A 14,253-nucleotide genomic window follows, 5' to 3' on the forward strand; every position below is an offset into this window, starting at 1 on the left:
CTGTCTCAAAAAAAAAAAGAAGATTAGCCTTAATCAACAAGCATTTACTAATAACTTACTGGTAAAGAGTAGTATATTCAGATTTAAAACATTTTGAAGAAATGCCCAGAAGTGGAGGACAAAGGCATTGAGTTTGCTGTCCTTGTAAAATACAATACCGTGTGTGTGTGTGTGTACGTGCATGCATGTGAGAGGGGAGAGAAGGTGGGAGAAGGAGGCATACAGTAGTTGCAAGTTAACATAATAGAGAATTTTTAAAACCTTAGGACACATCTAAAGATGATACAAAATGTATGTTAATGCAAGATAAAATTTGGTTTATTAGGGACAGTGAATTATGATTGGAAATAATTAGGGCAAATTTAACCAAGTAGGGTTAAAGCGTTCCTTTGAAGGAAAGGAGGGTAGTAAGCAGTACATAATTTTGAGCTAAATTCATAGGCAAATCAATTTCTATTTAGAAACTGAAGCACTTTCTTTATAAAAGCAAGACTTTGCCTCTTTATTTGCTCAAGTATATACGAGGCCATATTGCATTTAGCCTGTATGAGAAGGAGAAGAAAGCAGAGAAGGAGTTATGAGGGAGATTGGAAGAGAATAAAAAGATCACTGCACTTTACATCCCAAGCAAGAGCAATTATTACAGCATTATTTCAGGATTCAAGGACAACAGGCCTGTAAAGAGGCCACTGATAACCTCATTGGTGACTTTCTGGAGATCAGTAGTAGTGATGGTAAACAGCAAATTGGCAGGAGTTGAAGAGTGAATGGATATTGAAGAAATGGAGACAGTAATCATAGGTTTTTCTTCTGAGTTATTTTTTGATGAAAGAAAATAGATTACAGCAAGCCAAAGAAAGATGATTTTTGGATGGGGTGTTTTGAGCATGTTCATAGGTTGAAGGAATGGAGTCAAAATACAGAGGGAAATTCAGAAAGATCCAAGAGAGAGATTCATCATTTGACATAATCAAATCTTAGATGACAGTAAAGATGGGACACAAGAAAGAGGGGTTAGTTTTTAAAAACTAGAATGTATATGACTTCCTTTGTTATAAGTAAAGGGGGTATTCTGAATGTTTCAAGTAGAGAGCTGGGAAGTTGAAGTTATTCACATTTAATGGTTTCCCTGCTTTCTAGGAAGTAAGGATATTATAAAATGAGAAAGATGGGGTTGGGGGAGAGAGGTTTGAAGAGGGGTAAAGAAGATGTGGCATGATTCCTTTAGAAAACAATCATGATCAAGTCAACTAGAGATGAATGAAATAATTTCCCAGGTTTGCATGAATTATGATAGATTTATTTGGTTTAGTTTCATGATTTAGTATAGCAGCAGTCAGAAGAGTTCCACGTAAAATAGATTATATCATATACCTAGGATGGAGACTGATAAGATGTGTATAATGAAAGAAAAAGCGGATTAGAAAAATATAGAATGATCAGGGATTCCATAGAATGAGACAAGTAGAAGGGAACTTTTCAACTGAGAAAATAGGGAGAGAATGAAGGACTAGAAGTGGTAAGGAAAAGGAAGGAGGAAGTTGAGTAGAACTGAGGAAATTATAATATTAGCTTAAAATATTAAAGTATTCATGCAACAGTATGTGAGGGCCTGCCATATGCTAGGTACCGTTCATTTGTATTTACAACAGATGAAGTACCAAGTAGTACTTCAATGGAGTTGCCACTAGATGTCACTCTGATTCGTATGGTAAGGCTAACCTTGACACGTACTCAAGATTGGGGCTTTGAAAGTCAGACCTGTATAAACAGGCAATTTTTAATAGCCTATGCAGATCAATTATTATCCAGAAATCTTACTCATATAACTAAACTACTTTTGAGAGAATATTCTCATTAGAACAAAAACCCTCAAATTTGAAAACTTCAAGTGATGAATACTGTCTTTGCATTATTGATTTATTTTTATTATCTTAATCACACTAAATAGTATTTCTCAGTGAACTTTAACATTTTCTGAACTTCTACATTAAAGTTTGTGAATTTATTTTCTTTATATTGTTTTATTTACTTATCTGCTGAATTGGTTCTGGTTTTATAGGGACTAATGAATTTTTATAAGCACTAATAAAGCTGCTGCTTTCTAAGTGGTGAAGATTGTGCATGTGAACACCAAAGTTGTGAGTATAGTTTTACTCTGTGTGGCCTTCCTATCAACTGGAAGGAAGAACACTGTCTATCCAACTCTTTTTTTTTTTTAAGTCTCATTCTTGTTTTCTGTTCAATCAGTATAGCTTTGCCTCTTTATCTTCATGTTGAAATAAAGGGTCATGTTGAGAAAGCTTGTCAGAATTCCTGCCTACCCACAATTTTTTACAACTTGGTTCTTTCAAAACTCTGAACAATTTTGGATAGCTATGCAATATAAATATTAAACAAAACGCAAAAAACCAGACACACCAACAAACCACGTTGATTTCCCCAGAAACATATAAACAATACCCAGGCATACTACATGTTTTAAAAGATATATTTATGTTTGTGTATATTTTAATTTTTTCTTCATTTGACAGGGGAAAGATGTGAGATTATACAGCATTGCTAGAACCGTTGGGCCTTAGTGTAAAACAATTTACAGGTCATTATGGTCGAAAAAGCATAGCATCACATTTTTTGCATGTGCTATGCCTAGGTATGTTCCAGTGCTTGCTTCAGACATCATTTCATTATTGACTCTTACCGATCCTTGTTATTCATTACGGTCTTAAGTAATTTTTAGCCATGTTTGCAAGAATCCTATACTGTGTCTTAAGTGAACTGTCTTACATTTATCCCTTTTGAATTTTTTTGTGATTATGGATAAAGTCAGTTTACAATAATGTGGTTTTCTATGGTAACTCCCAATGTAATACTAAGAGTTTGGAAAGGTACCTATTTACTAAGCATGTTGTTAGGTAACATTTTGGTCTGTTCATTGAAGATATCTCCCTTTAATCTCTTCATTGTCTCTTGGGAAAGAAGTCATTTTGCTTTAGACAAGTGAACGTGAACATGCTGCATTTGCTGGGCTGTACTGGGTAGAATACAAATACAAGAGAGAAGGTCAGTTAAAACTGAGCAGCAATGGCAATGTAATTTTACTTTCCCCAAATTTTGTTGAAGCAGTCATTAAGAATTACACTCTATAATAAAAAAAGATGAAAATATGATGCAAAAATCTCTGTTAATGAAATTCCTCTTGAAATTATCCTCTAATTCCCTTTTAATTCTCAAATTCACTTTGCCATATAACTTTCAAAATGAAACTTCTGACGTTTTTGTTTGTTCTTGGAAAAAGTGTTCATTTCTTTGCAGTTTTACGGTGAAAATAATATCCTATATTTCTTTTTAGGAATATATTCCTTTGTTATGCTAGGAACAATAAGTTTATTTAGATAATAGCCATCTACACTCTCTATCTCTAATCCCCAAAGGCCTTAACCTCCATTAGGAATAAATGTAGATTTTTGTTTGCTTGAAATAGCTTCCTGGGCATGTAAAAACCCCCTTGACATCATTATTTAGGGGCTCCCATCCTCCCAGTGGAATCACAGCCTAATACAAAAACTTTGCAGCTGGTGAGCTCCCAAAGCCCCTTTTGATGATTGTTGTTAAACTCAGCATGGCAGCTTGCAGTTGTTCCTTTCCTGTACTGCCCCCCACCCTCCATGTTCATGTTCTTCATGACGATAAGAATTCTCCAGAGGTAAAACACAGGGCTGAAAATTTCTGATGCCTCCTTCATCCTCTGTTTCTTCTCATTCATTTCCATTCTAAGTGTATTTATAAAGTTTAGTGGAGATTATCATGGGAAAGATTCGTTCTCTCTCTGTCTCTCTCATGCTTTACTGTCTCTAATAAACTAATTTCTTTAAAAACAAAACAAACAATTAAATATCAAAGCATTGAATATGCAGAGGTTATGAGACCCCTCATCTTTTCTGTAGAGCATGTTAGTTTCAGGTAAATTAGAAATCAGAGGTCCTGGCTGTGACTTAGTTAAAACTTGGAAGTTTCTTATGTCATACTATGTTCTTTATTGATAAAATGAGGGTACAATTAACCCAAGCAAGTGGTAATTAAATGATTTATTAACTCAGTGACACACTAATTGACCAGAAATTTTCTCTAAAGTTTTTGTTCTAACTTTAACTGGCTGTATCAAGTATAGGCTTATGTTGGTATTATTTAGGGGAAAAAATATTTATCGCTCAAGATAAAGCATGTTTAGCTCATTGAAATGTAAAGACAGAATACCTTTTAATAGACCAATTACATATGATATGATTTAGATATTATGAAAATAACAACCATAATTGAGAAAGATCTAAAAAGACCTGGGACTGATAGGCAAGTTAGAAATGGACGTTAAATTATTGAAAAAAATATACGGAGACAAACATGTTAGAAAATAAAGTACTCCCTATGTTTGAGTTTAGTAAAATAAGCATTAAAATAGGGCTAAATGGAAACAGAAACAAAGCAAAGTGAAAAATCATCGAATGAACCTGAAAGATCTTTTTGATTCCACATAGGGAATTTGTTTTTTTGAAGTTTTTGATACTTGCATTAAAGCTGTATTTCAGAGTTAATGTAGATTTTGCTACATTAATTTTTTTGAAGTTCTGAATGCATTGAGTTTTGGAAACTATTTTCAGGATGAATACTACGGGTACTGCGGATGCTCACTTTATATAATTATGTGTCTTGAATTAATTAAATCCAACTTCAAAGGCATGTATCGGAAATTCCTTTGCATAATAAAACCTCCATTCCTAGGGCCAGTGATAAAATGAGCAGCAGAATGGTTTAGCAGGGGTGTCCAGTCTTGTGACTTCCCTGGGACACATTGGAAGAAGAATTGTCTTGGGCCACACGATGAGCTAAAAAAAATTCAAAATAAATCCCATAATGTTTTAAGTTTGTGAATTGTGTTGAGGTGCATTCAAAGCTGTTCTGGGCTGCATGTGGCCTGAGGGTCACAGGTTGGACAAGCTTCGTTTAAAGGGAATAGGGACAAATTCTCATTCCAGAGAGCTGAGTACTGACTAATATCATCTATTACCACATACTTTTGTGACCCTGGGCAAATCACTTTTCCTGTTTCTGTAAAATAAGAAGGATTGATCAAAATCATCTCTAAATCCGTACATGTTTTTAGTATGCTCTGATCATTTTAAAATAAATAATTTTGATGTCATATCTCATTTTCTTAAAAATTGATATGCCCAATACTCTTATTTTATTTTTGAGACAGGATCTCCCTCTGTTGCCCAGGCTGGAGTGCGGTGGCATGATCTTAGCTCACTGCAGCCTCAACCTCCTGAGCTCAAGTAATCCTTCCACCTCAGCCTCTTGAGTAGCTGGGACTGTACAGGTGCACACCACCACGCCTGGCTAATTTTTAAATTTTTCGTAGAGGACGGGGTCACCATATTGCCCAGGCTGGTCTTGAACTCCTGGGCTCAAGTGATCTTCTTGCGTCAGCCTCCCCCCTCCCAAAAAAAATCCTGCTAGGATTACAGGCCTGAGCCACTGCCCCCAGCCTACTTTTATTTTAGAACTGAGAGCTTCAGTAAGATCATAACAGGAAAATTTAAAATCTCCCCCATTACTTGTAAAAGAACATCTTTTTGAGAAATTAAAACAATTTTTTTATTTTTTTTAATGAGCCAAGGACTCATGAATACAGTGATCACAAATGAGATCCCCTCATGGTGATGAGAATAGCCATTTCAGAAATTACCACTGAACATAGTAAAGAATACTGGAACTAATAGTTGGTGGTGTAAAATGTGATCAATCAGGAGAGTCTATTTCTGTTATGTATAATAATTTTTTAAGGTAAACTTTTTCTTAAAGTATGAGGTACATAAAAGTGAAAGAATCATAAGAATATGGCTCTGTAAATATTCATGAAGTAAGCACACCATGTAACACCTATATTTAAAAAAAAACAGAATATTACCACTACCTTATAAGCCTTCCCTTCCTCTACCCTTCCAGTCACTATGTCCCACCAAGCAAACAGGATGACTTCTACAGCATATATTAGTTTTGCCTGCTTTTGAGTGTGAAATCATATGGCGGCTTTTTCAAAATTTTATTTGTGAGATTTATTGATGTTGTTGTTTGTACTAACAGTTCATTCAGGCCCATGGCTGTATTATATTTCCACTACATGACTAGACCCCAGTTTATCTGTTCTATTTTTGGATTTGTTTTGTTTTTACATTTTGGCTGTATGTCTTTGGGTGTGCATACACACACATTTCTGTTGGCTATGTACCTAGAAGTGGGACTGCTGGATCATAGAACGTGCATATGTTCAACTTTTGTAGATGCTGCTAGATGCGTTCCTTAAGTGTTTATTCTTTATATTCCAGCAGCAGTTTGTAAGTTTCGTTTGTTCTATATCTTCACCAACACTTGGTGATATTTTTGGTAGAGATGCACCTCTCCCTATGGTTGCTGAGGCTGGTCTTAAACTCCTGGGTGTAAGCAATCCTTCCAAAGTGCTGGGATTACAGGCATGACAGGTGTAGCATCAACCCTGGCCAGTAATGTGGTTTTAATTTGTATTCCCCTGATAACTGATGAAGTGGAACTCTTTTTCATATATTTACTATTCATTTGGAGTACTAAAAAAATTTTATGACACTTGCATTTTAAAATATTAAACTTTCCTATGTTAAGAAGGGCTGTTGTAAATTAGTTATTTTCTAAAACATTTGGCATAATCCTTCGGTCTATCTCTGTATTTGATAAGTTGTGAAATTCTTTGAAAATATTTTTCTCCTTAATAAAACTATGTATTTCAAACCATGGAATTGATTTCAAATGCTACCTTCTAAGTGTTATTAAGACTATTTATTGATATTTTTGAAAACAAGACTAGAAAAAATGAAGTGGTTTAAACAAACAGTAGTTTTTCCTTCCAGAGAAGTCTTCTCCAGGGAATTTCTTTGCTGGGATGGTCAAGTCCCTTATATACAAAGTTTTTCCTTCCAGGGTAAAATTATTAGGCATTGTAGAGGGTATAATTAAAAGTTGATCTGCCTAATTTTAGGTTTACTGGCCAATTACAACCTTATCATTGAACACAGAGTTTGGAAGATTCTTGAGCAGTATTTTAGAGCTGTTTTTGAGATGGAGACCAACTTTTCTATGTGCTCCTACATTTTCGAGCCTTCCGTGCACTTCCTTTGGATCTATGTGACTAATTTCTGGCCAGTGGATTGGGAGTGAAAATAGTATGTGTCACTTTGGCCTGAGTCAGTTAAGAGCTACCTCCTTCTGACCTCTTCTGTTGCAGTGGTGAACATGTACATGTTCTAAAGTTTATGTATTAAGCCAGTGTTTGTTGTTGCAGTCAATGTTAAGTAACCTAATAGAGTTTCATTTTAGTAAATGGTCTACACATTAAAAAAAAAAAAAAAGATACCCTGGAGCCCCTGAAATATTTTTATGCCCATAATTTTTTGTGAGTAGAGTGCTGCTTTTAAAAAAAGACCACGGTTTGGAGAATATTCTTATGAGGAGAAATCGGTTTATGATGGGAAAATGAAAAAGGACAAACGTTTGTTTTATCATTCTACCAAACGAGAAGAAAACTTTCACAAAAAGAAATGTTTAAGGTTTCTGATTATCAGAGTTTTATTTATTTATTGAGATGGAGTCTCGCTCTGTCGCCCAGGCTGGCGTGCAGTGGTGCCATCTCAACTCACTGCAACCTCCACCTCCTGGGTTCAAGCGATTATCCTGCCTCAGCCTCCCAAGTAGCTGGAATTACAGACACCCAGCACCATGCCCGGCTAATTTTTGTATTTTTAGTAGAGACGGGGTTTCGCCATATTAGCCAGGCTGGTCTTGAACTCCTGACCTTAGGTGATCCGCCTGCCTCAGCTTCCCAAAGTGCTGGGATTACAGGTGTGAACCACCATGGCTGATCTCAGAGTATATTTGTTATTTACATAAAATCCGATTATTTTTATAACATTAAAATGATTTTAACTAGTTTTGCTTTTTAAAAAAAATTTTCAATTTAGCAAGGTGGTAACTATCAGAGAGGCATATGACACAGACATAGTGGCCCCTTGGTATCCACAGGGGATTGGTTCTAGGTCCCTTGCGGATACCAAATTCCAAGGATGCTCAAGTCCCTTATATACAATGGTGTAACATTTGCATATATTGTTCTATTGTTATTTTTTACTGTTTTTTTTTTTTTTTTTTAAATTTTCTATCTGTAGTTGTTTGAATCTGTGCATGAGAAACTCATGGGTTCAGAATGGCCTATCACAAACTGACGATTATGGAAAAATACTGTAGTTTACAGGTATTTTTTTGAATACTGTTAATACACAGATTACTCATAGTCTAATTGGAATAAAAATACTGAGAAAAATAAAGTTCTTTTCATCTTTTTAATTTCTAATTCTTTGCACAAAAGTAATGTTTTGGAAAAGCTGTTTCTTATACTTGGTTTCATTTTAGAATTCCCAGCAACCAAAAGTAAGCCTGAGTTTGTACCAAGGTAGGAAGTATTTTATATTTTATCATGTCTGCTAGTCTTGTTCTATTAAATTACTTAAGCAACTTTTTGTTATAGGAAATTTGGAAATGTGGGATGTTTAGCGCAAGGAAATGATCTTAAATGGAACAAAACTGGTTAAGAAATTGAAATGAATAAAAAGCATGTTATGAAAATATGCAACACTCTCATTGACCTAATTAAAATAGCTTATATAAGATTATTGTTGGACTCTGTCTTATAAACTTACAAGGGAAATCTTGATTCCCTCTCTTTAACTCCTTATAGTTATTGCCAAGATTAATATTCTTACATGTATATTTTTACAAATATGTATGATAGAATTGTCACTGTAAAAAAGTTTTATTTTTAAAAACATTGGCATGAGAAAAAGGTGAATGCTTCTTAATAAAGTATTGGAATAATTATTTATTAGTGTTACTGGATATGAGTGATTTAGTGTCACTTTTTGGGTAATGTGGATGTTTTGAGAGAGAAACAGAGAAACACTCAGGGAAACAAAAACAACAAAGACTAACAAAATTTCTGCAGAGAATACAGGTATGTGCTTGCATGAAACAAAGGTCCTATCATGAAAATACTAAAAGTCTTTGAAGAACTAGGCTGGAGTTTATACTGCTAGTGTTCTTTATTGACGATATAAGGAACGTACAGTTATATATGTGATGAAGTTAACATTAATGATATAAATTTCCCAGATGTAGGGCTAACACTTCTTCAAAAATCAGATTTTCAGGTATTTCATAGCTTGAACAAATATTTGATGAGACCCCTCCCCTGAAATTTTATACCCTAGAACTTAATAAACATGCCTGGAAATTTTATGTAGATGAAGGATTGGGGTTTCTAGAGGTCATGGTGTAAGTCGTTCTTTCCTACCTGGCCTTCGTACAATACCAGATACAAAATGAAGAGTAAAGATAAGAGGCCAGAACGTACCTACTAATGATAAAAGTCCAAGTGGAGGTCTGAGTTTGAGAGCCAAATGACCTGCTGATTGAATTGCAGAACCAGGCCAACTTTTTCAAGCACTCTTCAGGTAATATAAATAAGACAGTGCCATAGAGCAGGGATCTTTATGGTTTTGGTTGCAATTGTAGCTACTCTGTGATTGTGATGCAAGAAAACAGCCATAGACAAGAGGTAAGCTAATGAGTGTTCCAATAAAACTTTATTTAGAAAAATAGGCATCAGCCTTTTGTAGTTTGCTGCTCTCTTGCATAGAAGAAAAAGGCACATTTGCATTTTCTGCAGCCTACTAGTTTCAACAGGAAGAAAAGGGGCCCAGCAGAATCCTGCATACCGAGGATTTTTCCTCACCAGTTTTTCACCAGATAAAATACTCCATCTTACCAGAATTAGAGGGAGTAAAGGGAGAGAAAGAAACCTGAAATAATACTAATGAGCTATCCTTGAAAGAAGTGGGGCAAACGCTTTTCTCACAAGTCCCTTGACACTAGAATTTACTCTGTTACTCAGGTATACTGCCCTTCCAGTGGACTAAAAAGAACCTATAAAACACAAAGTATTAATTTGTACTGCATTTTCCAGACTTGAGAGTCTAAGTGTTTTGGTGCTAATTTTGGCATAGTTTCTCTCGTTTTTTGGTTAGTGATAGTAAAACCATGTAATGAGCTCCCAGGAAGACCCTTCTCTTCCGGCCACATGTGGTGACATGAGGACATGCCTTTGGCCTATTTTCGGCAGCTCAGATTACTCTGTGGATTGATTCATATTTTTTGAGTGCCTACAAAATATTAGGCATTTTGATAAATGCTGGGGATACAATAATGAGCAATAGTGATCCAGTTCTTACCCTCACAAGAGCTTGTGGTGTGTAACAGAAAGGGCTCTAAAAAGAAAAAGTGATTTCTAATTTGAAACCTGAGGGACTAGCAGCACATGCCAAAGGGGACAAAGTTCAGCATGTTCCGGGATTTGGAGAAAGCATTGTTTACCTGGGGAACAGAGAGTAAGGGGAAAGTGGAGACAGCTGAGGCTGGAAAAGGAGGAGGGAGCCTAGGTTGTAAAACCTGTGTAAGCACTTGGGTTTTGTCAGATCAGCGGGACGTGGTTGAGGGGCTTTAAAGCCATAAGATGATGTGAATGATCTCTATTTTTGAATATGTTTAGTCTAGGTTAGAAGAGGCAAAAATTGAAGACCTACATTTGTACTGTTCAACAAAGTAGCCATGGGCCAAAGTGGCTGTTGAGCACTTGAAAGGTAACTAGTGTGATGAGGAGTGAGTTTTTACATTTTCGTTAATTTTTATTTAAAAATTTAACTTAAAATTTTAAGCAATATGTTTTCCTTTAACTTTAGTATTTTGATTGGACTACATTTCACATAAGTTATTGAAAAATTAGAGTGCAAATTGACCTATATTATAGGTGTAAAATTCACACTGGATTTTGAGTTCAAGATATAAAAAACAAGAATGTAAAATATCTCAATTTTTTCTATTGGTTATATGTTGAAATGATCATATTTTGGATATATTTGGTAAAATATATTATTCAATTAAATTTTACTCTTTCTTTTTGCTCTTTTATGTATGGTTTTTAGAAAATTTAAAATTACATGTATATGTCACATTATGTGTCTTATTGGACTACTCTGGCCAGATTCCAGTTCAGAGGCTCTCATAAGAATCTAGATGAGAGATCACCGTGATCTGTGCTAGGGTTGTGGCAACAGGATAAAGTGGGTGAATTTGAGAGTGATCTAGGAAATAAAACATAGGATTTGCCATTTGATTAAATGAGAGATGGTGAATTCGTTATAAAGAAGGAAAAGGGAGCCTCCAAGCACAAAAATACAAGAAAATGTATGGTAGCGGAATGACAGATTCAGACATGTAAACAAGCAAAAACAATGCATGTTATTTTTTATTGACAAACTAAAATAATGTAGTTAAAACAATATTCTCCTGCCATTGGATTTTAGCATTTTTAATGTTTGCTTTTTAGTATATGCTACCTAATTGCTTCTTTAGAGTTATGTAGTTTTGCATTTCTTAGATTGTAACTGAACACTAAATTTTACAGTGTAATGGTTTACCATCTTTACTTCCGTGTCATTATCTATTCATCCTCAACCAGTACTAAGTGGGAAGTGGGACTGGAGACATTTATGTATACTTTTGAGCATATAAATCCTCTAAACATTTTCAAATTTGATAATATAAAATTTATTTACATTTTCTTTAAGATGAAGCTTATTCCTTCTTAAAAGAACAAGTACTTTATTTACATGTGAAGGTTTACTAGACCCCTCCTTAAAGTTGAAGCCCTAACAGTATCTGATGAATGTTAAACGTTTAATACTTTCCCCCATTGTCCTCCTAAGAAATAAGATGCATTTCTAGCTTCATTTTCCAGTCTCTTAAGCTTATGAAAGTAGTCGAGACAGTTTGTTGACCCTAAAGAGACCTTTTAGTCTCTGGCTTGTTAGACAACAGGGTCTGTACTCTTCATTGGCATTCAGATCACAGGCAGCCACTGGGCTCAGTGCAAAGCCAAGCACAGCTTTAGGATTTAGACAAAGCCAACCTGGCAAAGGAACCCAGTTGTCAGGGTAGCTGGCTGTATTGTAAAGAACTGTTGCATAATGGAGAAACCAAGTAGAACTATTAGGATGCAAATGTGAAAAAAATGGTGGAGCTAACCTGCAAAAACAAACATTTCTTTTTTGGTGAAGAGTCTAGTCATTGTTGCTTTCTTCTGTTTTAACTTCTCTGGGCCAGGGATGTAGTTGGTGCAATTTGAGTATATTAGTTATCTTCAGTCATAATGCTATCCTGTATTACTTTAAAATGAACAGTTAATTTGTAGGAAGAGACCATGTTTTGGAATCTTTTCATAATTTACAAGTGCATCCTACTTTAGTCTAGATCAATTTTATATGTGATTTTTATTCTAGATTAGATGGGAAATCCTTTTTGCTCTTGATTTTATTTCATCTGATTTATAACAAAATATTGTTCTAGTCATTGTCATCCAATGACTTCTCCCAGTGGATTCTCATAGTTGTCCTATTTATTGTAGAATTTTTGGCTCAAGAGGAAAGCTACTGAAATCCTTAAAACAAGAATTGCTTTATTTTACTAATGTCTTAAGGAAGTCTACCCTGTCCCTTTTCTCCTTTTCACTTTCTTTTGTTTGTTCATCCCTGTATTGAGTGGTCACTTTTTCTTTTGCTTTCTACTTCTTCCTTAGTTCTTTTCTTTCTACTTTTCATCTTTCTTAGCAAAACATTGTAGAACCCACACTTTGATAAATGCTGTGGTAGGGAAAGGGAAATAATACTAGTAAGAAGAAGAAAGAATAACAGAAGGGGCTCCTAGCCTGGATTTAGGAGTCAGGGAATAACAATTACACCCATGCCTTACTGAGCTGTTACTACATGCCAAGCACTATTTTAGGTGTTTTACCTGAATCAATCTCATTTAATTCTCATAGCAACCTTGTGAGGAAAGCGCTATCATACCTATTTTGCAGATGAGTATATGAGGCACAGAGAAATAAAGTGACTTGTCCAAACTCACATTTTGTGTATGATAGAGCCAAGAAAGGCTTTCTAGAAGTTTTGAGCGTGAAGCTGAGATCCAAAGGTAGAGTAAGAGTTGCCTGGTACACTGTGAATGGGAAGCAGGTTATGGGAAGAGGGACCAGCAAAAGTGTGACAGAAAGGACTCTTGCACCTTTCTGGAAGTGAAAGTAGATTAGTAGGGTTTGAGGGATTCTGTGAGAGAGGGACTAGTGAGAAATGATGCTGGAAAGATTACTCTGTGTTCAGATAATTTACATATGTTATTTGTATGTGATGGTTCATTTATTCAGCAAATACTTGTGTCTATGAAATGCCAGTTGTGTGGCTGTTATCTGTTGGGAAGGTGGAAAGAAAATAGCAAAATAGGGGTGGCATACATCTGCATGGAGTTACATGGACTTTGAGGTGTTTTAAAGTAGATGAATCTTAAGCAAAGTCTTAGTATGTCTGTTTTGTTTCAAATCAGCATATGCCTTGACTTTCTCATTTTGTTATGAGGCTTCCATTTCTTTATCTTTGAACTTAGTACTTGCAAGGCTCCTAATTTCTTTAAGATTGCTGTATAATACCACTCACTTCATTCTTGTTTTGATTTGCCTTTGAAATAGCTTTAAGAACAAAATACCTCTATAGCTGTGATTTTTCTGACTTTTAAACCTTTATTGGTAGAGTCGTTCTTTTTTCTAATTCTTGCTTCTCATTTTCTTCCGGGACTATGATTCCTTCAGCCTTCTTTAGTTCCTTTCTTTCTAGTAAATTCCATTAACATTGGGCATCAAGTACAGCCATTTAAGGCCTTTTATGTTTTTCTTGACCCCAGGTTTTTGGAATCTGAATATTGATCTATCACTACGACAATGATTGGCAATTGTAATTTCTAACATTGATTACTCACTATGGTATGTGCCAGGCACTATGCTAATTGATTTATATAAAATAACTTAAGCTTTATAACAACTTTCTGTGGTAGGTGTTACCAAATTATTATCATCCAGTTTTGTAGTGAAAGAAATGGGAGTTTCAGAGGGATTAATGTTATCCAGGTTACACTGATAATAAGTGGCAGAGCCAGGATTTGAATCCATGTATTTGACTACAAAGCATATACTTTTTACCCCCATCTCAAGCTTTCTGTCTAGCACTTGCA

General features: G+C 35.2%; 1 protein-coding gene across 5 annotated transcripts in view; it reads left to right on the top strand.

The window, feature by feature from the left end:
* The window catches only part of AKT3 (AKT serine/threonine kinase 3), a 365,144-nt gene that overhangs the window by 108,389 nt on the left and 242,502 nt on the right, over positions 1-14,253 (top strand). The window lies entirely within an intron of this gene.

This window comes from Pongo pygmaeus, chromosome 1 (assembly GCF_028885625.2).
Source record: "Pongo pygmaeus isolate AG05252 chromosome 1, NHGRI_mPonPyg2-v2.0_pri, whole genome shotgun sequence".
Taxonomy (NCBI): domain Eukaryota; kingdom Metazoa; phylum Chordata; class Mammalia; order Primates; family Hominidae; genus Pongo; species Pongo pygmaeus.